At 43.4% G+C, this 27152-nt stretch overlaps 1 protein-coding gene across 6 annotated transcripts in view; it reads right to left on the reverse strand.

The window, feature by feature from the left end:
• The window catches only part of cdk17 (cyclin dependent kinase 17), a 229258-nt gene that overhangs the window by 147691 nt on the left and 54415 nt on the right, over window positions 1–27152 (reverse strand). For 4 of the 6 annotated variants that reach the window (XM_043713287.2, XM_087999733.1, XM_087999734.1 and 1 more), the window contains one exon: window positions 1573–1769. The exons of 1 other annotated variant lie outside the window; for it this stretch is intronic. The gene's annotated coding sequence lies outside the window, so the exon portion shown is untranslated. Of the gene's footprint in view, window positions 1–1568; window positions 1770–27152 lie in introns of all 6 variants that reach the window. One more of the 6 variants, XM_087999731.1, reaches the window with a different exon arrangement.

Consider the following 27152-nt stretch of genomic DNA (forward strand, 5'->3'; position numbering starts at 1 on the left):
GTTCCAGACTAATGTTCTGAGAACATGCATGTAAATCCCACCATGGCAGACGATGGAATTTAAAATCAATAACAAATGAAGTCTGAAATTAATACCTAGCTTATTGGCAACTGTGCAACCAAGGTTGACGACAGTTCTAAAACCGCATTGCTCACTAATGTCCCTTTGTTACTGATCGAAAGAAGGTACTCTATCAAACAGCACTTAACAGTGCTAGTAACCTGCACCAAGATGTTCAGCTTGGTTTCCACCAGGACCTGTTGACTCCAGAAAAAAAACTGAATTCAAGAGCAGAGATGACTGCCTCTGACATCCGCAGTACTTGACCAAGCTTGGCAGCAAAAAGTCCAATACTTCAATTAATGGAAGTTTGGGATGTGGGAGAGGGTGAGCGTGAGGAACAGGCTTGCCTGATACCTAACACAATAGAAACAACATGCTAAACACAAATCTAAGTGATCCACAAATGGATCAATTGAGAGCTTTTCAGTACTGCCACTTCCAGTTGTAAATAGTGATGGATAATTAACTAACCGGAGAAGGTGGCTCCACAAAAATACCTGTCACCAATTGTTCCTTTTGAGATTTATTATTGTTTGATTCTATCGTTGAATGCAAGAAGAAGGTTGATCACTTCACAGATATATCAAATACTGCTAGGGTGATAAATAATTAGGAGGATCACACTAGATTACAAGAAAATGATCAATGGCGAACAGAATTCAATGTGGATAAAATTTTGGGTAATGCACTTGGGCAGGACACACAAGGCAATGGAAAACATGATGAGTGGTAGGATCCCGGGAAGCGCCTAGAAGCAGGAAGGTTATGTTAGAACTGTATATAACATTGGTTAGGCCACAGCAAGAGTATTATGTTCAGTTCTGAAACTCACATCATAGTATGAATGTGATAGTATGAGAGATGGTGCAGAGGAGATTTATCAGGAAGTTACCTTGGTTGGAAAGCTTCAGTTATAAAGAGAAACTGGACAAACTGGGGTTGTTTTCCTTGGAGAAGGTTGACAGAGGACATGATTGAGATGTATAAAATTAGTAGGGGAAGACAGGAAGAATCCATCCTCCTTACTGACGAATCAATTACTGGAGGCACAGATTTAAGGTAAGGGGCAGAATGCTTAGAAGAGATGCAAGGAATTTTTTTCATCCAGAGGGTAGTGGGAATCTGAAACTCACTGCCTATAAAGGAGGATAGAGGCTGAAACCCTCAGAATACTGAGAAAGTATTTAGATGTGCACATGAGATTCCAAGGCAGTCAAGGCAATGGGCCAAGTGCTGGAAAATGGAATTGGAATACTTAGATGGTTGTTTTTGACTGGCACAGATTCACTGGACTGAAGGGTCATTTTCTGAGCTATAGGTTTCTATGACTTTAAGACTATGATGAGGGAATTTCAGAGTTATTATTTTCATAAATAGGAAATTCAAGAGGATTTTCAGTAAAAATCAATACCATTTTCGACAAGAGCAGACCTCCTTTTGCAGCCAATGTTTTTTCTTGGGTCAATTAATGTTAAATAAAAAGAGACTTTCATAATGAGACTTACTCACATATCTCAGTCACAGTTTCCAATCCTTAAATATGGTCATTCCTTTACGTTTTCATTCTTCAGCTTCAGGATTCTAAAGTTCAATATTTGTTCCCACAATCTAGATTGCTATCTACTTTTCAATCTTCTACAAAATTATTGAAATAGTGAGATATGGAAGCCAATAGTTGCTCTATTCTTCTTGTAGACAAGCACGTGCTGTAATGGGAAAGAGATAGTTATGAATAGTTATACGAAACAAACCAAACACAGTTAAAAATAGTATGCTAAGAGTAACTGGGTGGTGAAAAGACATCTCAATTACAGTTTTATGATTCACCTTATGGTACTTACTTGTTCAGAACAAATATTAGAACAATTTCCAATGTTGAGCTCACAATATCAGCATTAGGGCAACTGTGCCAATAGCAACTTACACCTACTAGAACATCATAGTGATATGAATAATAATCACTTCAGAACATAATCGACAGAATTGTAACCATCAGGTAAATGACTCCAAGAAATAATTAATAGAATAGTAAAGAAAATGGTTAATAGCTATTAATAAAAAAAAAGATTCAAAGTTAAATTTGAAAACTAAATATTCATTGTTTTACAACAATTAGCATTAGATAAGGTAAAACATTTCACATTTTTTCCACCTTCCCATCACCTGAAAAAATAACTACTGAAAGACAGGCCTTCGTGTGGAACAAAAAAGAGCAAAGTCTTGAAAAATATGCTACGTAATGATAATCCATTTATTGAAACTGAAGGATCCAGGTCAGGTGTAAGCAAGCAGAGAGAGCCCTGTATGCTGTGATGCCCACAATCAAGCAGGATGGCCCCAACATGTAGTTATTTCACCCAGCGTGCCACTCAATTTGTGCACCACTCTCTCCCGGCCTGATGCTGGGGTTTTGAGGGTTGGGGGAAAGAATAAATGTAAGACTACAGCCCTTAGACAAACCTTAAATGTGTCAAAAGCATTAACTGTATCCCAATGCCAGCAACAACTCATTCACAATAAGTGAATGTGCTGAATGCTGAGCTGGACAGCCGATCCATTATTGGATCTTCTCATCAGATGGAACCTTTGAAGCCTTTTGAAAGAGGTAACTGCCGTGGAGCTGACATGGAGGTGACAGAGTTTAAAGCGTTTCCATCGAGGCAGTATATAATACTCACACTGAAGGGCAGGTGATCTTTGAGTAGAATAATAAGAGTCAGGTGAATTGTGAATGGTATGGCAATGTGCACACAGACTTGGTCAGCACCAGTCTGGTTTCTGGAAACAGTCTGTTTCAGTCTTCCCACTCAAGGATGTACCGAATAGAGAGGGTGCAAAACATGACCTACTCTTGGGAAATAAGCCAGGGCAACTGACTGAGGTGTCAGTGGGGGAGCACTTTGGGGCCAGCAACCATAATTCTATTAGCTTTAAAAATAATGATGAAAAAGGATAGACAGGGATCTAAAAGTTGAAGTTCTAAACTGGAGTCATAGTCATAGAGATGTACAGCATGGAACCAGACCCTTTGGTCCAACCTGTCCATGCCGACCAATTATCACAACCCAATCTAGTCCCACCTGCCAGCACCCAGCCCATATCCCTCCAAACCCTTCCGATTCATACACCCATCCAAATGCCTCTTAAATGTTGCAATTGTACCAGCCTCCACCACATCCTCTGGCAGCTCATTCCATACATGTACCATCCTCAGTGTGAAAAAGTTGCCCCTTAATCTCTTTTATATATTTACCCTCTCACCATAAACATATGCCCTCCAATTCTGGACTCCCCCCACCCCAGGGAAAAGACTTTGCCAATCCATGCCCCCCATAATTTTGTAAACCTCTATAAAAGTCACCCCTCAGCCTCCGACGCTCCAGGGAAAACAGCCCCAGCCTGTTCAGCCTCTCCTTATAGCTCAAATCCTCGAAACCTGGTAACATCCTTGTAAATCTTTTCTGAACCCTTTCAAGTTTCACAACATCTTTCCGATAGGAAGGAGACTAGAATTGCACGCAATATTCCAACAGTGGTCTAACCAATGTCCTGTACAACCGCAACATGACCTCCCAACTCCTGTACTCAATACTCTGACCCAAGATGTTCAAAGGTTGTTTGGTGGCAGATGTTCGCAGGTAAAGGGATGGATGGAAAATGGGAAGCCTTCAAAAATTAGATAACAAGAGTTTAGAGACAACATGTTCCTGTTGGGCGGAGAAAGGCAAGGCTGTTAGGTGCAGGGAATGCTGGATGACAACAGAAATTGAGGTTTTGATCATCAATAAGGAGGAAGTAAGGTAGAGAGAGCAGAGAAAATGTAAGTGAATCCTTGGAAGAGAATAAAGGCAGTAGTATACTGGACAACTAGCCATTTGGATACAGAACTGGCTCAAAGGAAGAAGACAGAGGGTGTGGCGAAGGGTTGTTTTTCAGACTGGAGGCCTGTGACCAGTGGAGTGCCACAAGGATTGGTGCTGGATCCTCTACTTTTTGTCATTTAGATAAGTGATTTGGATGTGAGCATAAGAGGTATAGTAAGTTTGCAGATGACACCAAAATTGGAGGTGTAGTGGACAGTGAAGGAGGTTACCTCAAATTACAACGGGATCTTGATCAGATGGGCCAATGGGCTGAGAAGTGGCAGATGCAGTTTCATTTAGATAAGATTTGGAGGGATATGGGCTGGATGCTGGCAGGTGGGACTAGATTGGGTTGGGATATCTGGTCAGCATGGACACATTGGACTGAAGGGTCTGTTTCCATGTTGTACATTTCTATGACTCTAATCAGTGTATCTCGTGTCATCTTTTATGCTTTTGCTAAGTGGCATGGCAAACTTCTCGCAAGGCAGTGACAAGTTGCCAATTAAGGGGATTAAGGTTGCTGAATAACATCCCAACCCACCAAACAGGCTACACAAAAGACCATAAGAGCACAAGTCATTGGAACAGAAATTAAACCATTTGGCCCACCGAGAACACTCTGCCATTTAATCATGGCTAAAAGGTTTCTCAATCCCACTTTGTTCGCTTTCTTCCTATAACCTTTAATCCATTTGTCAATCAAGAACTTATCTCAATCTGTTTTAAATATACTCAATGACCTGGCCTCCAAAGCTTTCTCTGGCAATTAATTCCACAGATTCACCACTCTCTGGCTAAAGAAGTTTCTCCTTATCTCCATTCTAAAAGGTCTTCCCTTTACTCTAAGGCTGTGACCTCAGGCCCTCATCTCTCCTGCCTATGGAAACATATTCCCAAAGTCCATTCTGTCCAGGCCGTTCAGTATTCTGGAAGTTTCAATCAGATTCCCCTTCATCCTTCAAAACTTCACCGGGTATAGTCCCAGAGTCCTCAAACATAGAGAAATCTTGACAATGGAAATTGACACATGCTCTGAAGGACTTCCATGCTGCACACCAGGAATCAACACTTCAGGACATGCTCCTTGGAGTGCAGGTTCATAGCTCCTTGAAAGTGGAGTCGCAAGTAGATAGGATAGTGAAGGCGGCTTTTGGTATGTTTTCCTTAGGAGTGTGGACACTGTCAGTCAGTACTCAAAGTGGTGAATGTCAGGATATGAGGAGCCAGATGTTGGACAGTCCATCAACCATCTTGACTTTTTCTGCACTCCTGGAATCGGTTTTCCTTCCAGAATGGACATTAGGGATGTGGAGACTGGTTTGATACAGTGAGAAAAATTACTCAGGATCTTGGCAAAACACCCAAAAAATTTGACGCACCTCACAAAAGATATGAGATTCAGTCCATAAACTTGGTTTCTCTCTCCACAGTCACTGCCAGACTTGTTGACTTCGCCAGTACGTATCTCAGATTTCCAATATCCACAACACCTTGCTTGTATATCCCAAATAATATTGTGAGAATGCTATGGTTCTTCCTCCTTTCTGTTATTGATGGCAATATTTCACATACAAATGCATTTTGCTCTTTTTCATGACAAACCCCTCTCATGTTCCTACTCTTACTGGTCACCTTAAGGGTATGACATCCACTGCCAATACAGTAGTGTATGGTAAACTTTGAAGTCCTTCACCCTTGGTCCACTCTTGCTTCACCATTTCTCCCATACATCATCTGGTAGGACGCTCAGTCTTATCACGGAATCTTCCACCAGCCTTCAAAGCAGTTTCTGCACCCTGCAACTGTTTTACTGATATCTACATGTACGAGAACCAGAACTCTCATCAGCAAAATGGAAGTTACAAGCCACTACTGTTACATCTCTATCTCCTGGAACCTCACTGTATGCTTGTAGATTTGTTAACTCATTATACCTTTCAAGCTTAGCACCCATCATTATATTCCATCAAATGAAGTTTGCCTTTTACCTTAGAAAGGCATCCTTCAAGTACATCCTTTCCCACCCATCGCTTATTCCCTAAGATTCAACACTATGACTTTGAGTTTACCATCCAAGTTACACTCAAATATTTACCAAGTCCTCAAAGATTTGGGATTCTCTTCAGCAATTTCAACAAGATATTTATGCCTAAGTATTTGACCATTATGTTCACCATCAATTGTCCCAGAGCCTGCTCACCTAACTTAAAAACATTCTCCAGTTACACAATTACACACATGCCCAATTAGAGTCATAGAGTCATAAGATGTACAGCAAGGAAACAGATCCTTTCGTCCAACCCGTCCATGCTGACCAGATATCCCAACCCAATCTCGTCCCACCTGCCAGCACCCAGCCCATATCCCTCCAAACCATTTCTATTCATATACCCATCCAAATGCCTCTTAAAATTTGTAATTGTACCAGCCTCCACCACTTCCTCTGGCAGCTCATTCCATTCACGTACCACCCTCAGTGTGAAAAAGTTTCCCCTTAGGTCTCTTTTATATCTTTCCCCTCTCACCCTAAAGCTATGCCCTCTAGTCATGGATTCCCCCACCCCAGGGAAAAGACTTTGCCTATTAATCCAACCATGTCCCTCATAATTTTGTAAACCCCTAAAAGGTCACCCCTCAGCCACCGACACTCCAGGGAAAACAGCCCCAGCCTGTTCAGCCTCTCCCTATGGCTCAAATCTTTCAACCCTGGTAAACATGCTTGTAAATCTTTTCTGAACCCTTTCAAGCTTCACAACATCTTTCCAATAGGAAGGAGACCAGAATTGCACACAATATTCCAACAGTGGTCTAACCAACGTCCTGTGCAGCTGCAACATGATCTCCTAACTCCTGTACTCAATACTCTGACCAATAAAAGAAAGCATACCAAACGCCGCCCTTCACTATCCTGCACGCCAAGGTCTCTTTGTTCAGCAACACTTCCTAGGACCTTACCATTAAGTGTATAAGTCCTGCAAAGATTTGCTTTCCCAAAATGCAGTACCTCACATTTATCTGAATTAAACTCCATCTGTCACTTCTCAGCCTATTGGCCCATCTGGTCAAGATCCTGTTGAAATCTGAAGTAACCCTCTTCACTGTCCACTACACCTCCAATTTTGGTGTCTTCTGCAAACTTACTAACTGTACCTCTTATGCTCGCATCCAAATATTTACGTAAATGACAAAAAGTAGAGGACTCAGCACCGATCCTTGTGACACTCCACTGGTCACAGGCCTCCAGTCTGAAAAACAACCCTCCACCACCACCCTCTGTCTTCTACCTTTGAGCCAGTTCTGTATCCAAATGGCTAGTTCTCCCTGTATTCCATGAGATCTAACCTTGTTTACTAGTTCCTCAGTCATTGGCTCAATCTCAGAAATGCTCCAAAGGAAAGTAGTACTGGAATCAAAACATTGATGATGTTTCTCTTTCCACAGGTGATACTCGCCCTGCTGAATTTCTCTCATGTTTTCTATTTATATTTCTGATCTCCAGAATTTGTAGTAATTTGCTTCTAGTTGAGCTTTAGAGGAAGTTCAACCTCGCAGTTAGAATAGGACAAGTAGGAAGCACGAACAGTTCCAAGGCTCAACCATCTTCAGTCACTTTATCAATGACAACACATCCCTCCCACCCCCCACTCACCACAAGGTCAGAAGTGTGCATGTGCGCTGACAATTGCATAATGTTCTGCACCATTCATGACTCCTTGAACACTGAAGTCATCCATGGCCAATTGTAGCAAGATCTGGACTACATCCAAGTTGGAGCTGACGGTACTTAGTAACTTTCATTCCACACAAGTACTAGGCAATGGCCATCTCCAACAAAAGAGAATCTAACCATCTCCCCTGACATGCAATGACAATGCCATTACTGAATTCCCCATTTCAATGTCCTGGGATTTACTACTGACCAGAAATTTGAGTTGACTACGTGTCCAAATACTGAGGGAAGACTTCTGTGGCAGTGTCCAGAGCTGTGAGGGTCAGGTTCAAGTCCCATCTGCTCCATACTTGTAAATAACATCGCCAAACAGTTTCAACTTGAAAATATTTATAAATAATGTGGCTGCAAGATTAGATCTAGGAATCTGTCATCATCAACATCCTGCGGCATACCATTTACCAGAAACTCAATTGGACTTGCAACTGACCTCTTGATTCTCAAAAGGCTGCCCATCATTTACAAGGCACAATTCAGGAATGTGATGTAATATTCCCTACTTGCCTGGATGGATGAAGTTCCAACAAAACTCAAGAAGCTTGACATCATACAAGACAAAGCAGTCCACTTGATCAGCACTGCATCAGAAACACCTGAGTCTCAGCAGTAGCAGTGCGTATGATCTACAAGATGCTCTGCAGAAATTCACCAAAACTCCTGAGCCAGCATCTGTTAAGCTCACAACCACTTCCACCTAGGAGGATAAGGGCAGTAGACACATGGATACCATCACTTACAAGTTCCCCTCCAAGCCACTCACGACCCTGAGTTGGGAATATATTGTCACTCCTACACTATTGCTGGGTAAAACTCCTGCAGATGCCTTCCTAACAACACTGTGGATCAGCCTATTGCAGTTGGACAGCAGCAGATCAAGAAGGCTGGTCACCATTACCTTCTTAACAGTAACATGGGCCAGGCAATAAATGCTGGTCAGCCATCAACAACCACATCCCAATAATGAATAAAGAAAAAATAAATGCAGAAAGCTACTAACACCACCAGTTAAATTCCTTTGTTGGTTGAGCTCACCATTAAGGTTAGGCTTCTCAGCTTCCCCCTTTGTGGAAGCACAGGGACCCTCAGGTTTAACTTACTATCAGTCTCACGAGAGAGAAGCCTATAGGTCTTCTGGGACCATGGTGACTTTCATTCACTTGAATGTGAAGCAGCCATGACATATGACTCATCAGACAAGCAGTCTAATCTTTCAGTAATAAGAAGGATTAACATACAGCATATGTGCTGCACAATGGAATATATTATTAACTACAGAATCCGAGTTCACAGACCATGTAATAATTGATAGTGGGGTTTAAGTTCATAGGACCGAAATATGCAAAAAACTGATATTCAAGATGCATTCCTAAAGACTTTTCAATTCAATGATCACCAAAAAAAAGTCAATACATCTATTACTATTTATAGTACATGCACCTGACCAAAACCTGATCAATCACAATCAATGTATTTCACTGCCACCCACTGTCAAGGGATACCTGGGTTGCAATTCTGTTGGAAAGAATTGCTTTTCTGAGCCAAATACATCATGGATCATATTAATAAAAAGAATGCACAAAAAAAAGGAACTACTCTGCAATGAAAGCAATGTTGTTAAACAAACAAGGTGTACAGTCTTGGCTGCCCTGCTATAGGAAGGATATTACTAAATTGGAGAGGGTGCAGAAGGTCTACAAGAATGTTACTGGGACTGGAAGGTTGGATTATAAGGAGAGGCTGGATAGGCTGTCACCTTTTCACTGAAGGGTAGGATGTTGAGGGGTGACCTTAGAGGTTTATAGAATCATGAGGGTCTGAGATCAGGTGAATAACAAATATCTTTACTCTAGAGTAGGGAAGTAGGTGAAAGGGGAAAGATTTAAAAGAGACCTGAGGGGCAACGTTTTCAAACAGTTGGCACATTCGTATGTGGAATGGACTGCCAAAGGAAGTGGTAGATGCAGGTAGTTACAACATTAATCAGACATTTAGGCAGGTACATGAGTAGACAAGGTTTGGAGGGATATGGGCCAAATGCAGGCAAATGGGACTACTTTAGTTTGGGACACCTGGTCGGCATGGAAAAATTGAACTGAAGGGTCTGTTTCTGTGCTGTCTGACTCTATGACACTAACAGATTTTTCTTTGGTTTTCACACTGAAGTAACAAGGCCATATAACAAAGCACAAAAAATCACACTTGGCTAACTTCACAAGTGTTTTGCTTCTTGGGAACTTAACAGATGTTGTTGGGTGGAGGAGACTGTGCAACAAAGCAGCCTGTTGAACAGCTGCCAAAAAATTGCAAAGGAAGGAATTTCAAAAAGGTTGGTGAGTATAGACTAAAAATTGCTGCATATCAAAAGCCTACAAATTTATTGTGTACTTTTCAGACCATCCGTGATGATGGAAACACAACTAATGGGAAAAACGTACAACTTCATTTCACTGATTTGCCAGCCACAGATGCATTTGTCTATGACAGTATTAGCAGGAGTGACCACTACACAATCCTTATGAAGAGCAAGTCGCATCTTCACAATGAGATTACCCTTGAATATGTTGTGTGCCATGACCATTGTGCTAAACAGGATAGATTTTGAGCCCATGTTGTAATTCAAGGCTGGGCATCCAGAAGGTATTGTAGGCCATCAGGAATAACAGAAATGTTTCCACCCACAATCTGCAAACTCACTGCCCAGCATATCCCCCACTCTACCACTATCACCAAGAGAAAGGATGAACTCTGGTTCAATGAAGAGTTCAGAGGGAAGATCAGAAGCACCATCAGGAATAACTAAAAAAGACCATATATACTCATGTATAGGTTGATCTCATGTATAAGTGGGCCCCTTATTTTTCATATATCTTGTGTATAAGTCAACCCTAGTTTTTCAGGAGTCTCTTCCTGACCGTATATGCAGCCTTAAAGGGCATGATTTGCACATTTTTGATTCAAATGCTATACCTGTATACATGTTACGCGCACCAGTATGTATTTGTGCAATACGATTTTCAAATCGTTAAATTGAATGCTGATAACTATATATACTGTATACAGAGGAATCTCGGTTATCCGAATAATGGATTATCCAAAGAAAATTTCAAGGTCCCACAAAAACATTACAAAGAGGTAAGTATATTCGATTTACCTCTATAGATGTGAAAACGCTGGCAAAATTAAAGAAACACAAGCAGCTCAAGCATCAGTGACTGGATACCTTTTAGGTAAGGATTGTTACACAGCCCTTTGCAAAAGTAAATGTTTTACAGTATTCCAGCACTTTACCAGGCTGTTCATTTTTTTAAAAAAGGCAAAGAACGCAAATGCATGCGCAAGGCAGAGCTTCAGTCTTTCTATCACATAACCGAGTTCCCGGAAACTGATATTGTAAATGGTCTTGCGATCATAGTTGTTGTTCGGGACCTTGTTTAATGCTTGGATTTCATGGTAAGGGTTTAGTTCTTCTCGTTTAAACCTGTATTTTGCAGACTGCAAAGATTAGTTTGTTTAAATGGCAGATTCATTAAAATTATAGATTTAAACAATTCTCCGCATAGCGTTAGGTCAGTATGGCCCACCCTGTTTAAGCTAAAATCGGTTATCCGAATGATCAATTAACCACTGAGCCACCCTACTTCGCTGCAACTTCAATAACTAAAAATTATTGAAGTTGCAGAGAAGAATAACAATAGCGTAGCTGCAAGGGAGTTCTGTGTTTTTTGAAAAACTTGTTGGAGATTGGAGGAAAAAAGCCAAACACTTAAAGGCTATGCCAAAACAGAAGTATGCCAACCAAGGAAGCTGAACAAGTGGCCACAACTAGAAGAAAAAATTGCTGACTAGGTAATTCAGTGTCATCAGAACGGAAGCATAGTGACTCGACAACGTATAAAAATATGCACCATAAACAAAGCAAAAAAAGATGCATTTAATAAAGCCAGTGCAGGATGGTACAGTAGGTTTATGAAAAGTTATGATTTAGTGCTTAGACAGAAAACCAAGATTGCCCAACGATTACCAGAACTTAATGACAGGTTAGTTGGGTTCCATTGCTTTGTAATCAGAATTCGGTAGAAAAATGGGTACAGGCTGTCATGCATCAGCAATATGGATGCACCTCCAATGAACTTTGATGTGCCAGAGAACAGAACTGTGGACAAGATTGGAACAAAAGCAGTTTTGTTTAAGACTACTGGCCATTGAAGGAGTCGATTCACTGTGGCATTTGTTTGTAAGGCAGATTGAACAAAGTTAAAGCCTATGGTGATTTTTAAGCAGAAAACTCTGCCCAAACAGAAATTTCTGTCAGGCATTGTTGCCCTCGTCCATGAAAAAGGTTGGATGGATGAGGGTGGCTGCAAAACTTGGATTAGGGAGGTCTGAAACATGCAATCAGATGGACTTAGAAAAGAAAAAAAACTTACTGGTTTGGGATATGTTCAGATCACACAGAATGAAAAGTGTTAGTGAACTTTGAGCTAACAATACTGACATTGCAATGATTTTTGGAGGCCTTTCGAGCATGTTGCAGCCATTGGATGGTAGCATCAATAAACTTTTAAGGAATTAATATGGAAGAAGTCAGACCCTTGGATGCAAGAAGAGGAAAAGAGCTTCACAAAGGGTGGCAACATGCATGCTCCATTACATGCACCTGTATGTGAGTGGATTATTGAGTCCTGAAAGGAGATGAAAACTTAAATTATTGTGAAGGCCTTCAAAAAATGTGGAATTTCTAATGCTTTAGATAGTACAAAGGATGACTATTCATAGTCAGATGGAAGTGATGACAAATCAATTGATGATCGCCTTGAGAGTGCAGATAAAGATGATCCATACGACTGTATGCTTGACCCAGATGACTGGATTGAATTATTCGGTGGTGCGACTGCTGATAACGGTGAATTTGAAGGATTTTAATGGACTTTTGCATGCACCGGTAACTTTTGTTTTAAGCAGCAATCCCATTATATTTGTGATATACGGTGAGAAGAGTCTTTTGCTGTGAATATCAGTTTTTTGATGTAAATTGTTTATTATATATTATTAACAGTTTCATGTGATCTTTTTTCAATAAAATACTATCAGTCTTTTTTTTGGTTTTACTGCTCCTGTTTTTATTTCATGAATTGTGTGTTGTACAAATACCATCGGTAGATGCCGGACCACCTGCTGGTATGCCTATTAATTTTTGTACATAGGTGTAGATCTACATGGACTTACGGTACTGGTAAATGGAATACGGTATGACAGCACCATTTGACTGTAGCAGATAGAATGGAGACACTGATTTTGTAGATGAATATTCAATAATGTGCATAATTCCTTTTCCTTTTCTTGTTCATTATTTTACGTAGAGATCTGGCTCTTGTTTGTCCATATTTTGACTCATGCCAAGCATGAATTTCATCCTCTCAATATTCCAAATGTGATCTAAATAAAGTCCTATGCAACTGCAATCTAACTTGCTAATTTTTATAGTCTGTGCCTTGACCAATGAAGGTAAGCATGCCTTCTTGACCAACTTATCTATTCATGTTGCCAATTTGAGGGAACTGTGAACCTGTCTACATAGATCCCTCTGTATGTTGATGGGACGATCTAGGGTTCTGCCATCTACTGTATACAGTACAGCAACCTTTTTATTAACCAGCACCTATGGGATCAGGAGTATGCTGGTTGATCAACAGGTCCACATATTCAATGTAAAAACACACACTCAATAATGGAGTGCAGGGAGTACACACATCATCGTCATACTTCATTTACTGCATAAATCACTTAAATAATAATGCACCTTTGCCTTAAAGTAAAACTAACTGGCAGGCAGCCTTCTCACTCGTACCCTCAACTGACTACTCAGTCATCATGGAGATCACATTAATACAGTAAACTTTGCAGTATTTTTGGTAGATAATTTTTGCCCATTTATTAAAAGTGCTGATTAAAACCAAGTTTGCTATACTTTCATCCTGTACTAGATCTTCCAAAATGCATCACCTCACATTTGTCTGGATTAAACTCCATCTGCCCTTTCTCCAGCCAAATCTCCAGCCTATCTATATCCTGCTGTATCCTCTGGCAATCCTCCTCACTATCCACAATCTCTGTGAAGTCCACAAACATATTGATCAGGCCACCTACATTCTCCTTCATTTATACATATTACAAACAACAGGGGTTCTGGCACTGATCCCTGCAGAACACCACTGGTCGTAGATTTCAAATCACAAAATTACCTATTACTCTGTTCTGCTACAGCTAAGTCAGTTCTGTACTATTCTTACCAGTTCAGCATGGATCCCATCTGACTTCACCTTTTGTATCAGCCTGCCATGAGGGACCTTGTCAAAGGCCTAGCTAAAGTCTACATGGACAACATCTACCATCTGCCCTTAAAAATCTCAATCAAATTTATGAGACATGACCTTCCCTGTACAAAACCATGCTACCTTTCGCTGATAGAACCATATTTTTCCAAATGCGAGAAAATCCTCAGGATCTTCAATAATTTCCCTTCCACTGATTTAAGACTCACTGACCTATAATTTGCCAGATTATCCCTGCTGCCCTTCTTAAACAAAGGAACAACACTGACTATTCTCCAGTCCTCTAGCATCTCCCCTATGAAGTAAAGAGCATACGAAGATTGTGTACAAGCCTCCAGCAATTCATCATATGCCACCCTTAGCATTCTGGAATAGATTCCATCAGGCCCTGGGGACTTGTCTACCTTAATGCTTTTCAAAACACCCAACTCCACCTCTTTTTTTTTTAAATACTGACACATCCTAGACTATCAACAAAAGCCTCCAGAGACTCACCATCCACCACATTCTTTTCCTTTGTGAGTACCGATGCAAAGTATATTAAGGACCTCACCCAGTTCCTCTGATGTTGAGTGTACCTACCAAGCTACCTCTTGCTCCTTATATATGGATAAAATGCCTTGGGATTTTCCTTAATCCTGTTTGTCAAAGATATTTAATGGACCCTTTTTGGCCCTCATAATTCCTTAGTTGAGTTCTTTCGTATTATCTTTGCATTCTTCAAAGGCTGTCTGTCTTCAAGTTTCCCAAGTTTACGTATGCCACTTTTTTCTTTTTGACTAAGCTCTCAATTTTTCGTCAACTAAGATTACTGAATCTTACCATCTTTTCCGTTATCACTGCTGCCTCACAGTGCCAGAGACCCGGGTTCAATTCCCGCCTCAGGCAACTAACTGTGTAGAGTTTGCACATCCTCCCCGTGTCTGCGTGGGCTTCCTCCAGGTGCTCCGGTTTCCTCCCACAGTCCAAAGATGTGCAGGTCAGGTGAATTGGCCATGCTAAATTGCCCATAGTGTTAGGTAAGGGGTAAATGTAGGGGTATGGGTGGGTTGCGCTTCGGTGGGTCGGTGTGGACTTGTTGGGCTGAAGGGCCTGTTTCCACACTGTAATGAAATGTAATCTAATATTTTCCTTCATTTTCATAGGAACATGTGGCTCTGAAATCTAAATCAACTGACCTTTAAAAGATTTCCACAGTCCAGATGTGGAAAATGGCGATTGTTCCCAAAATGCTTCCCCACTGAAACTTCGATCACCTGGCTGAGCTCATTCTCAATCTAGCAGGACTATTTACATATTGTTTCAAAATACTGTCTGTCTTGGACACAGCTAACAAATCCAATCCCAATCCCAAAAGCCACAAATCTGTTCCTTTATCACCTGTTGGGAGACCGAGTACAATCCCAAAGTGATTGCACCCTTTCCATTCCTGAGCTCTACCGAGATGAACACTCCATGGAGTCTTCCTTCAATACAGCTGCAATATTCTCCCAAATCAGCCCACCTCTAGATTTAGCTCTATACTACTGCTGTTCAAACCCAGGTTTGCTCTCCTTTCTCTGTTGCTGCTGCTCAGACTGAAGTCAATCCAGGCCCCACCCCAAGGTATTTATTCTAATGCTGCTGCTGCCATTGACACTCAGCCATGCATGGTGGCGAACAATTTAACTACTCACTGAGAAGGAGGCTTCACAAATTTCCCAATCATCAATGAAGGGGGAGGTCCAGCACATCATTGCAAATCAAAAGACTGAAGAATTCACAACAATCTTCAGTGACAAGTACTGAGTGAATAATTGGTCATTTAGTGGGATTCCCAACATCACAAGTGCTGGTCTTCAGACAATTCAGTTCACTCCATGTGATATCAACGAACAGAGTCACAGAGACGTACAGCACGGAATCAGACTCTTTGATCCACTCCGACCAGATATCCTAACCTAACCTCGTCTCATTTGCCAGCACCTGGCCCATATCCTTCCAAACCCTTCCTATTCATATCCCATCGAGATGCCTTTTAAATGGTATAACTGTACCAGCCTCAACCACTTCCTCTGGCAGCTCATTCCAGAAGTTGCCCCTTCTTTTATATATTTCCCCTCTCACCCTAAACCTATGCCCTCTAGTTCTGGACTCACGCACCCCAGGGAAAAGACCTTGCCTATTTATCCAATACATGCCCCTCATGATTTTATAAACTTCTATTAAGGTCACCCCTCAGCCTCCAACACTCAGGGAAAACAGCCCCAGCCTATTCAGCCTCTCCTTAAAGCTCAAATCCTCCAACCCTGGCAACATCCTTGTAGACTTTTTCTGAACCCTTTCAGGTTTCACAACATCCCTCCAATAGGAAGGAGACCAGAATTGCATGCAATATGTCAAAAATGGCCTAACCAATGTCCTGTATAGCCGCAACATGACCTTCTAACTCCTATACTCAATAAAGGAAAGTATACCGAATGCCTTCTTCACCATCCGATCTACCTGCAATTCTACTTTCAAGGAATTATGAACCTGCACTCTAAGGCCTCTTTGTTCAGCAACACTTCCCAGGACCTTACCATTAAGTGTATAAGTCCTGATTTGATTCATTTTTCCAAAATGCAGAACCTTGTATTTATCTAAATTAAACTCCATTCGCCACAGGTTGTTGGCACTGGATACTGAAAACATGATAACATTATGGCAATACATCTGAAGATACATGCTCCAGAACTTGGCACACCCTGAGCCAGGTTCTTCCAGTACAGTTATACCTGGAAGTGGAAAATTGCCCAAAGAATGCCCTATACACAACAAAGCAGGTCAAATACAAGTCAGGATTAGAGTGGTACTGGAAAAGCACAGCAGTTTAGGCAGCATTTCAGGAGCAGGAAAATCAACGTTTCGGGCAAAAGCCCTTCATCAGGAATAGAGTGCCTGCAGGATGGAGAGATAAATGAGAGGAGGGTGGAGGTGGGGAGAAAGCATAGGGTACAATAGGTGAATGGGGGTGGGGATGAAGGTGATAGGTCAGAGAGGAGGGTGGAGTGGATATGTGGAAAGGAAGATAGGCAGGTAGGACAAGTCATGGGGACAGTGCTGAGCTGGAAGTTTGGAACGGGGGTGAGGTGGGGGAAGGGGAAATGAGGAAACTGGTAAAGTCCACATTGAAGCCCTGGGGTTGAAGTGTCCAGAGGCGGAAGATGAGGCGTTCTTCCTCCAGGCGTCGAGTGGTGAGGGAGCGGCGGTGAAGGAGGCCCAGGACCTCCATGTCCTTGGCTGAGTGGGAGGGGGAGTTGAAATGTTGGGCCACAGGGCGGTGTGGTTGATTGGTGTGGGTGTCCCAGAGATGTTCCCTAAAGCGGTCTGCTAGGAGGCGTCCAGTCTCCCCAATGTAGAGGAGACTGCATTGGGAGCAACGAATACAATAAATGATATTGGTGGATGTGCAGATAAAACTTTGACAAGTCAGCCAATTAACGCCGCATCAGTTCAAAGTGAAAGAAAGCGTAATCAATAGTATTATCAAGCAACACTTGCTTAGCAATAATCTGCTCACTGATGCCCAGTTTGAGTACATCAGGACCATTCAGCTGCCGACCTCAATATAGTCTTGGTTCAAACGTGGACAAAAGAATTGAATACCAGAGGAGAAGTGAGTGACTGCCCTTGACATCAAAGCAGCATTTGACCAAATGTGATGTCATGGAGCCTTAGCACAATTATAGCTAATGGAAATCAGGTGAAAACACTCCAACTGGAGCCATATCTGGCACAAAAGAAAATAGTGGAGATTGTTGGGAGGTCAGTCATCTCAGCTCCAGGACACCTCAATAGCAGTTCCTCAAAGTCATGCCTTTAGCATAACCATCTTCAGCTGTTTATCAACTGCCATCCCTCCATCATAAGGGCAGAAATGGGAGTAAGGTAAGACTTTTCCAGCACCACTCTAATCTAGACTCAAAAATGGGAATGTTCATGTATGATTGCATAATATTCATGGAGAAAGTGAGGTCTGCAGATGCTGGAGATCAAAGTTGAAACTTTATTGCTGGAACAGCACAGCAGGTCAGGCAGCATCCAGGGAACAGGAGATTCGACGTTTCGGGCACAGGCCCTTCTTCAGGAATGAGCAGAGAGTGTTCAGCAGGAGAAGATAAAAGGTAGGGAGGAGGGACTTGGAGGAGGGGAGTTGGAAATGTGATAGGTGGAAAGAGGTCAAGGTGAGGGTGATAGGTCGGAGTAGGATGGAGGCGGAGAGGTCAAGAAGAAGACTGCAGGTCAGGAAGGCGGTGCCGGGCTGGAGGGATCCGGCTGAGACAAGGTGGGGGGAGGGGGGATGAAGAAACTGGTGAAGTCCAAGTTCATCCCCTGCGGTTGGAGGGTTCCCAGTCGGAAGATAAGACGCTCCTCCTCCGACCGTCGGGTTGTTGTGGTTTGGCGGTGGATGAGTCCAATGACCTGCATATCCTCGGTGGAGTGGGAGGGGGAGTTGAAATGCTGTGCCACAGGTTGGTTGGGTTGGTTCGTCCGGGTGGCCCAGAGGTGCTCTCTGAATCGCTCCGCAAGTAGGCGGCCTGTCTCCCCAATATAGAGGAGGCCACACCGGCTGCAGCGGATGCAGTAGATGATGTGGGTGGAGGTGCAGGTGAATCTGTGGCGGATATGGAAGTTTCCCTTGGGGCCTTGGAGAGAAGTGAGGGGGGAGGTGTGGGCGCAAGTGTTGCACCTCCTGCGGTTGCAAGGGAAGGTGCCGGGAGTGGAGGTTGGGTCGGTGGGGGGTGTGGATCTGACAAGGGAGTCGCGGAGGGAGTGGTCTCTACGGAAAGCTGATAGGGGAGGGGAGGGAAATATATCCTTGGTGCTGGGGTCTGTTTGGAGGTGGCGGAAGTGACGGCGGATGATGCGCTTTACATGGAGATTGGTGGGGTGGTAGGTGAGGACCAGTGGGGTTCTGTCCTGGTGGCGGTTGGAGGGGCGGGGCTCAAGGGCGGAGGAGCGGGAAGTGGAGGAGATGCGGTGGAGGGCACCGTCGACCACGTCGGGGGGGAAATTGCAGTCCTTGAAGAAGGAGGCCATCTGTGTTGTACGTATTTTGAACTGATCCTCCTGGGAGCAGATGCGGCGGAGGCGAAGGAATTGGGAGAATGGGATGGCGTTTTTACAGGGGGCAGGATGGGAGGAGGTGTAGTCCAGGTAGCTGTGGGAGTCGGTTGGTTTGTAGTAGATGTCCGTGTTGATTCGGTCGCCTGAGATAGAAACAGAAAGGTCTAGGAAGGGGAGGGAGGAGTCCGAGACTGTCCAGGTGAATTTGAGGTCGGGGTGGAAGGTGTTAGTGTAGTGGATGAACTGTTCAACCTCCTCGTGGGAGCACGAGGTAGCGCCGATACAGTCATCAATGTAGCGAAGAAAAAGATGGGGGGTGGGGCCAGTGTAGTTGCGGAAGATGGATTGTTCCACATACCCTACGAAGAGGCAGGCATAGCTGGGGCCCATGCGGGTGCCCATGGCTACTCCTTTTGTTTGGAGGAAGTGGGAGGATTGGAAAGAAAAGTTGTTCAGGGTGAGGACCAGTTCGGTCAGTCGAAGGAGGGTGTCGGTGGAAGGGTACTGGGTGGTACGGCGGGAAAGGAAGAAGCGGAGTGCTTTGAGTCCTTCGTGATGGGGGATGGAGGTGTACAGGGACTGGATGTCCATGGTGAAGATGAGGCGTTGGGGACCGGGGAAGCGGAAATCCTGGAGCAGGTGGAGGGCGTGGGTGGTGTCACGAACGTAGGTGGGGAGTTCTTGGACTCATGGGGACAGGACCGTGTCGAGGTATGCCGAGATGAGTTCGGTTGGGCAGGAGCAGGCTGAGACGATGGGTCGTCCGGGGCAGTCAGGTTTGTGGATTTTGGGCAGGAGGTAGAAACGGGCGGTGCGGGGTTGTGGGACTATGAGGTTGGAGGCGGTGGATGGGAGGTCCCCTGAGGTGATGAGGTTATGGACGGTCTGGGAGATGATGGTTTGGTGGTGGGGGGTGGGGTCATGGTCAAGGGGACGGTAGGAGGAGGTATCTGCGAGCTGGCGTTTGGCCTCAGCGGTGTAAAGGTCAGTGCGCCAAACTACTACTGCGCCTCCCTTGTCAGCTGGTTTGATGGTGAGGTTGGGGTTGGAACGGAGGGAGTGGAGGGCTGCGCGTTCCGAGGGTGAGAGGTTGGAGTGGGTGGGAGGGGTGGGGGAGTTCAGGTAGCGGTTAATATCGCGGCGGCAGTTTGCTATGAAGAGGTCGAGGGCAGGTAGGAGGCCAGCACGGGGTGTCCAGGTGGACGGGGTGTGTTGGAGGTTGGAGAAGGGGTCTTCAGAGGGTGGGCGAGAGTCTTGATTGAAGAAGAAGGCACGGAGGCGAAGGCGGCGGAAGAAGTGTTCGGTGTCACTCCGTGTATTGAGTTTATTGACCCAAGAACGTGTGGGAACGAAGGTGAGACCTCTGCTGAGGACTGATCTTTCATCCTCAGAGAGGGGCAAGTCTGGAGGGATGGTGAACACACGGCAGGGCTGGGAGCTAGGACCTGGTGTGGGACTGGAGCTGGATGCGGGGGCGGGGTTAGGCCTGGGGGCGGGGACAGGCCTGGGGGCGGGGACAGAGGTCGGCGTGGGGGCGGAGTTGGACATGGTGATGGAGACCGGCGGGGGGGCGGGGTTAGGCACGGTGACGGAACTCGGCCGGGGGGGCGGAGTTAGCGCGGTGACGGAACGCGGCGTGGGGGCGGGGTTAGGCGCGGTGACGGAACTCTGTCGGGGGGCGGAGTTAGGCATGGTGGCGGAACGCGGCGTGGTGGCGGGGTTCGGCGCGGTGACGGAACTCGGCCGGGGGGCGGAGTTAGGCGTGGTGGCGGAACGCGGCGGGGGGGCGGGGTTAGGCGTGGTGACGGAACGCGGCGGGGGGGCGGAGACACATGCGGCGATGTGGTCCAAATGTAGGTTGCTGACGTCACTGGGGGCGGAAGTAGCTGCGGCGACCACGGAGACAGAGTTCTTCCCCATAGCCGCGGAGGTCGCCAATCTGTTGGTGATTGTCTTCATGACGATCGCAGAGCAGGTTGTCTGTGCGGCGATCCCGGAGGCGGTTGTTTGGGCCGCGATCATGAAGGTTGCGAGGTCGGTGGGGGCGGAAGTGACGTCATCGGCGGCGGCGTCTGCGGCTATTGCCGCGGGCGCTGTAGCGGCCGCATGTGTAATGGCGCCGGACTGGTTTCGGAGGCCGATGGAAGTTTCTGGAACGGTTGAGGAATCCGGAGTTTGGGGGTAAGTGCATGAAAGTTTTTGGTACTTACTGCCTTTAATTTCCGAAATGGCTAGAATAATATTCATCACCATTTAGAAATCTAAGATATGGAATCTCTCTATATGCAAATGTAACAAAACCTGGGCAATTTTCAGACTTTAGCCTGAAAACTGACAAGTAACATTCATGCCACAAGTTCCAAGCAATGATCACCTCCAACGAGAGAATCTAACCATCTTCTCTCGACATTGGGGCACTAAGTATGGGAGTCAGGAAGTCAACTTATAGCTTTATAAAACTTTGATTAAAACACATTTAAGAATATTGCATTCGATTCTGATCACCACATTACAGGAAGGATGTGGAAGCGTTGGAGAGTGCAGAAGTTTACCAGGGCTCTCCCAGAGTTGAAATGTCAAATACTAGAGGGCATGGATTTAAAGTAAGAGCGGGAAAATTCAAAGGAAATGTGGCGACAACAGCAGTTTAGAGGCTAGCAATCTTGCAGCAGGTAACTCACCTTCTGACTCTCCTATGCCTGTCCACCATCTACAAGACACACGTCACAAGTTTGCTGGAAGACTCATTTATCTGAATGAGTGCTCCAACAACATTTACTATCCAGATCAAAGCAGTCCAAATGATTGGTATTGTATCATAAACGTCTACTCCCTCCTCCACTGATGCTCAGAAGCAGCAGTGTATACATCTAGCAAAAATTCATCAAACCTAAGAGAGTACCTTTCAAAATGTCAGCATGAAGTCACTGCCTTTTTTGACAGTCATTGCCAAGGAGTGGTTGGGTGACAAATTGTAAGCGGCGTTAGTAGTTTACTAGCAATTGCAGAAGGTATGACTCTGTTGCCTGCTAATCGGTCATGGTTCCTTGTTTTGTGTGTTATTATGTCATTATATAATGTAACTGAAGAACTTTTAAATAATTCTAGTAATTAATTTTGACTTGACTCCAAGTTCTATTAATTTAAAAATTTCCCAAGATCTTAATTCTATCCATTTTATTAATTCTTCCTATCCAAGTCTTGGAAATAGTTCAAACCAGTAAACTGGCAAACAATGATTGTTTTGGAAGTATTTTCTCGACATTAATTTATTAAGTAATGTTACAATTCAGGTAAATTTACAAAGATTCACAGGCCTTCAAAGAACATAACATAGCAACAACCACCTTTTATCACAAATATATTCTGCACCATACTTGACCAAATAGAACATTACTACCAATAAGCATCATTTACAGTACCCACTGCTTATACAGTTCAAGGATGGAGAGTTTTCTCCCTTTAAGAAATACAGTATATCACTATCTCCTGAAGACATTGCTCAGGTTCATTTTAAATTTCAAACAAAGCAGAACTTTCTGGTGTCTCTCCAAATTGACCATCTTTCATTTATAAGTTGGAAACCAATTGACAGCATTCTTTTTTGATCACTGCGTGTACAAAATTTTCTCAGCACCCAAAATCTACACAAATCAACACAATTATTGAAAGGATTTACTCAATATCCCTCCTTTTAGCCCAAACTACAAATATATAATCCCTAATTCAGTATTGACTGGAATTCAAACTTACATGTTTTCTAATCAATGTGATTTCGTCTATTATATACTGAATCTTTGAGAGGACATTGGTGGAACAGGGTGGAATAACCTAATTTCTTTTCTCATCTAGCAGAAATGATCTGTCTAAGGAAATCCATTAAAACAGGAAATTACATCAGATATCAACCATCTTTAATAAAAGCCCAGAAAACAGGAGGAATTCAGCCTTTGAGCCTTTCAAGCTTGCTCTGCCATTCAACATGATCATTCAACTCAACACCGTCTTCCACTTTCTCCCCATACCATTTGGTTCTCTTTGGCCCCAAGTATTCTAACTCCTCCTTGAAAACATTCAATATTTTGGCCTCAACCATTATCTAAGGTAGAGAATTCCACAGGTTCAGCACTCTTTGGGTGGAGAAGTTTTTCCCCATTTTGGTACCCACCCCATATCCTTAAACTGTCACCCTTGGTTCTGGACTTGCCTGTCATTGGCAACATCCTTTCTGCATTTACCTTGTCTAGTCCTGTTAGAATTGTATAGATCTCTATTTAATGCCCCTCGTTTTTTTAAACAACAGTGAATATAGTCCTAACTGATCCAGTCTTTATTCATACGTCAGTCCTGTCATCCCAGGAATCAGTACGGTAAGCCTTTGTTGCACTCCTTCCTATTGCTCCTCAGATAAGGAGAATAAAAGGGGAACAAAATACTCCAGGTGTGGCCTCACCAAGGCCCTGTATAATTGCATTCAATCGAAGATCTCCTGTAGCAGCAGCACTTAGGAATCAGAGATGAGCTCCATACCAAACTCTTAAAATTGAGTCAAGTGTCCCAATCAACAGGTTCCTTAATTTTTATCCCTACTGGCCAGGGTTCCTTCAGGCTACCGACCTTAGCAAACCATCTCAGGAGAGTCTGCAGTGAGAAAGGATGGTCAATCAAGTTCCAAGAACTCATACAGAAATGAGATTCTACTTCTGCAAAGGTTAGTCTTCAGGACAGTCTGACTATGCTGTATAGTTTTTGAGTTTTATCTACATTTCAATTTTGTGAGCTTTTAGCCTTTACTTACTAGAAGGGAATGATTCAATTTTAAAGCAGTAATTGCTGAAATTTAGAGTGGAAGCTTAGAGTGAAATTTAGAGTAACCATACCTCTGGTTCACTTTCAGAATAGAACACAAAGACACAATCTAGCCTTGCAAACAAGGTACTAACTGGGCATACATGCTTTTAAATTGATTTTTTTTTAAAAACATGGAATAAAGAAGTTTAGTCAGTTTAACCTAATGTTAAAGAATTCACAACAGCCATTTGAGGTTTTACTTAAACACAATAGCATTGAAAGAAAAACTTGAATTTTTAAAATGCCTGTCACAATGGCATGGTGTCTTGAAATACTTTGGGGTGTAGTAACAATTATAAAAAGATGGAAACTAGAAAGAATAGGCCACTTTGTCCTTCAGGCCTGCTCCACCACTCAATATGAGAATGGTTGATCGTCTATCTCAATGCCATATTTCCACTTTCTCCCCTTTCTGGGCTTGAAACTTTGACGCAGTTTTCTCTTCACAGGTATTGCCAAACCTGCTCAGTTTCACCAGCAATATTGGTTTTTGTTTAAGCTTTACAGCATCTGCAGTTTTTTTGTTTTATTCCAGAAATATGGCTTTTCATTCCCTCATCTAGGCCATTTATACATATTGTGAATAGCTGGGGCCCAAGCACTGATCTTTGTGGTACTCCACTTGTCCCTGTCTGCCACCCAGAAAACAACCCAATTATTCCCAACCAATTCTCAATCCATGACAAAATATTATCCCCTACCCCACATGCTTTATTAACTCAGCCTAACCTCTTATGCGATACTCTATGAAAACTCTTTTGAAAATCCACGCATTTTTCATCTATTCTACTACAGTAGCGCCTCAACATACGAACGACCCCGTTCACGAACAAATCAGTTTACGAACAGGATTGTAAGTAAAATTTTACTTCAAAGTACTTACGAAATTCAAGGTACGAAGGTACGAATGCAAAAAGCCCGTGGTTTCATTGTCATTGTTCTGCTTTTCTACACGCGCTTTGAACGCAAAAGCTCTCAGGCCACGCGTGATGTCATTCAGTTCGTCTTTGGCACACGCGCGCTGTGAACATCCAACGTCCAAGCATTCTTACGCTTTTTTTTGTTTTTTGCATTAAATTAGCCCTCACTATGGCTCCCAAGAAAGTAAAAAGTGGTAGTGTTAGTGGTGTTAAGAAGCCTAAACGTATTACTGTAGAAACGAAGAAGGAAATAATAGCTAAACACGAGAATGGTGCTTGTGTATCTGATCTCGCTATGCAGTACGACATGGCGAAATCGACTATCTGTACTATCCTAAAGAACAAAGAGGCACTAAAGGCAGCTGACGTGGCTAAAGGAGTGACTATTTTAACGAAGCAAAGGCCTAAATTGTTAGACGAGGTTGGAAAATTATTATTCGTTTGGATAAATCCATAAGAGCTTGCTGGAGATAGTGTTAACGAGACTATAATCTGAGAGAAGACTCTACACATACACTGATTTGTTGGTGACACCGCCGAGTACAAGTACTGCTAGCGTTGAAGAATTTAAAGCCAGCAGAGGCTGGTTTGATAAATTTCGTCAACCAACTGGAACCCATAGTGTAATAAAGCACGGAGAAGCTAGTTCGGACAAAAAGGCAGCGGAGGACTTTGTGAAGGAATTCAATAAGTTTGTCGAAGATGAAGGTTATGTCTCACATCAAGTTTTTAACTGTGATGAAATTGGACTTTTCTGGAAATAAAAGCCCAAAAGGACCTACATAACCCAAGAGGAGAAGGACTACCGGGCCACAAACAATGAAGGACATGTTAACGCTTTTATTGTGCGCGAATGCAAGTGGGGATTGCAAGATTAAGCCTCTATTAGTCTACCACTCTGAAAATCCTCGTGTTTTTAAACGCAATGTGTTGAAGGCGAAACACCCGGTAATGTGGAGGGCGAATAGCAAGGCTTGGGTCACGCGAATGATTTTTATGGAATGGTTGACGGAAGTTTTTGCACCAGCTGTCAAGGAATATCTTGAAACAAATAATTTGCCACTTAAGTGTCTTCTAGTAATGGACAATGCTCCTGCCCATCCTCCAAATTTGGAAGACGACTTGGACATTGAATACGACTTCATAAAAGTAAAGTTCCTTCCTCCCAACACCACTCCTCTCATCCAACCCATGGACCAGAATGTCATTGCAAATTTCAAAAAATTATATACGAAGGCTCTGTTCGCCAGGTGTTTCCAGGTCACCAACGACACAGATTTGACCCTTGGTCAGTACTGGAAGGACCACTTCAATGTCCTCCACTGCATAAGCCTTATTGATAAGGCATGGAACGAGGTCTCTTTCCTTATATTGCAGTCGGCCTGGAGGAAACTTTGGCCAGATTGTGAACCTGAGAGAGTCTTCGAAGGTTTTGAGGAGGAGACATCAGTAAATGTAGTGAACGAGATTGTGACTCTAGGCCAAAATATGGGCTTGGAGGTCGATGAGGATGATGTGGCGGAGCTGGTGAAGGACTACAGACAAGACCTCAGCACAGAAGATCTTGTTGAATTGCAACAGGAGCAGGTGAAGGTTATGCAGTAGGAGCATTCTGGAGAGGAGGAAGGAGAGGGAAGATGTAACAAGTGTTCAAATCAAAGACATTTGTAGCAAACGGAGTGAAGTGCAGGCTTTTGTTGAGAGGCATCACCCTAACAAAACTGTGACCAACAGAGCAGTGAACATTTTAAATGACAATGTGATGTCCCATTTTCGGAAAATTCTGCAACAAAGAAAAAAACAAGTTTCTCTGGATCGTTTTCTTGTGGCATCACCAACCTCCAAGAGACAAAAAAGAGAAAAGACTCCGGAAATACCCGATCAATGGGAAAATTGATTCAGTTCGCGAACTTTTCGGCCCGGTCCCAGAACGGATTAAGTTCGTAAGTCGAGGCGCTACTTTATTTATATCCTCAAAAAAATCTCCAGTAGATTTGTTAAGAATACTTTGACTTTCATAAACCCATGCTAGATTTGTCCAATTTTGCGAATGCTTTCCTAATTGTTTCATTATGCTTTCAATGGACTCAAGTATTTCCCCCAATACGGATGATGGGCTGACTGATCGAAAATTCTGTTTTCTTTCCTCTCCCTCCCTTTTTAAATAGTAGGGTCACATTTGCTATCCTTCACTCTAAGAACTGCTCCACAGTCTTTCCTGAACACTTTCTGCTTGTGGGTGACCACCTCCTGGAACACTACATTTACTCCAACTGTCCCAGAAGCTGGGAATTTCTGAGCT

The sequence above is a fragment of the Chiloscyllium plagiosum genome, unplaced genomic scaffold (assembly GCF_037043375.1).
Source record: "Chiloscyllium plagiosum isolate Xiang-an unplaced genomic scaffold, Cpla_swu_hap1 HiC_scaffold_23, whole genome shotgun sequence".
NCBI classification, from domain to species: Eukaryota; Metazoa; Chordata; class Chondrichthyes; order Orectolobiformes; family Hemiscylliidae; genus Chiloscyllium; species Chiloscyllium plagiosum.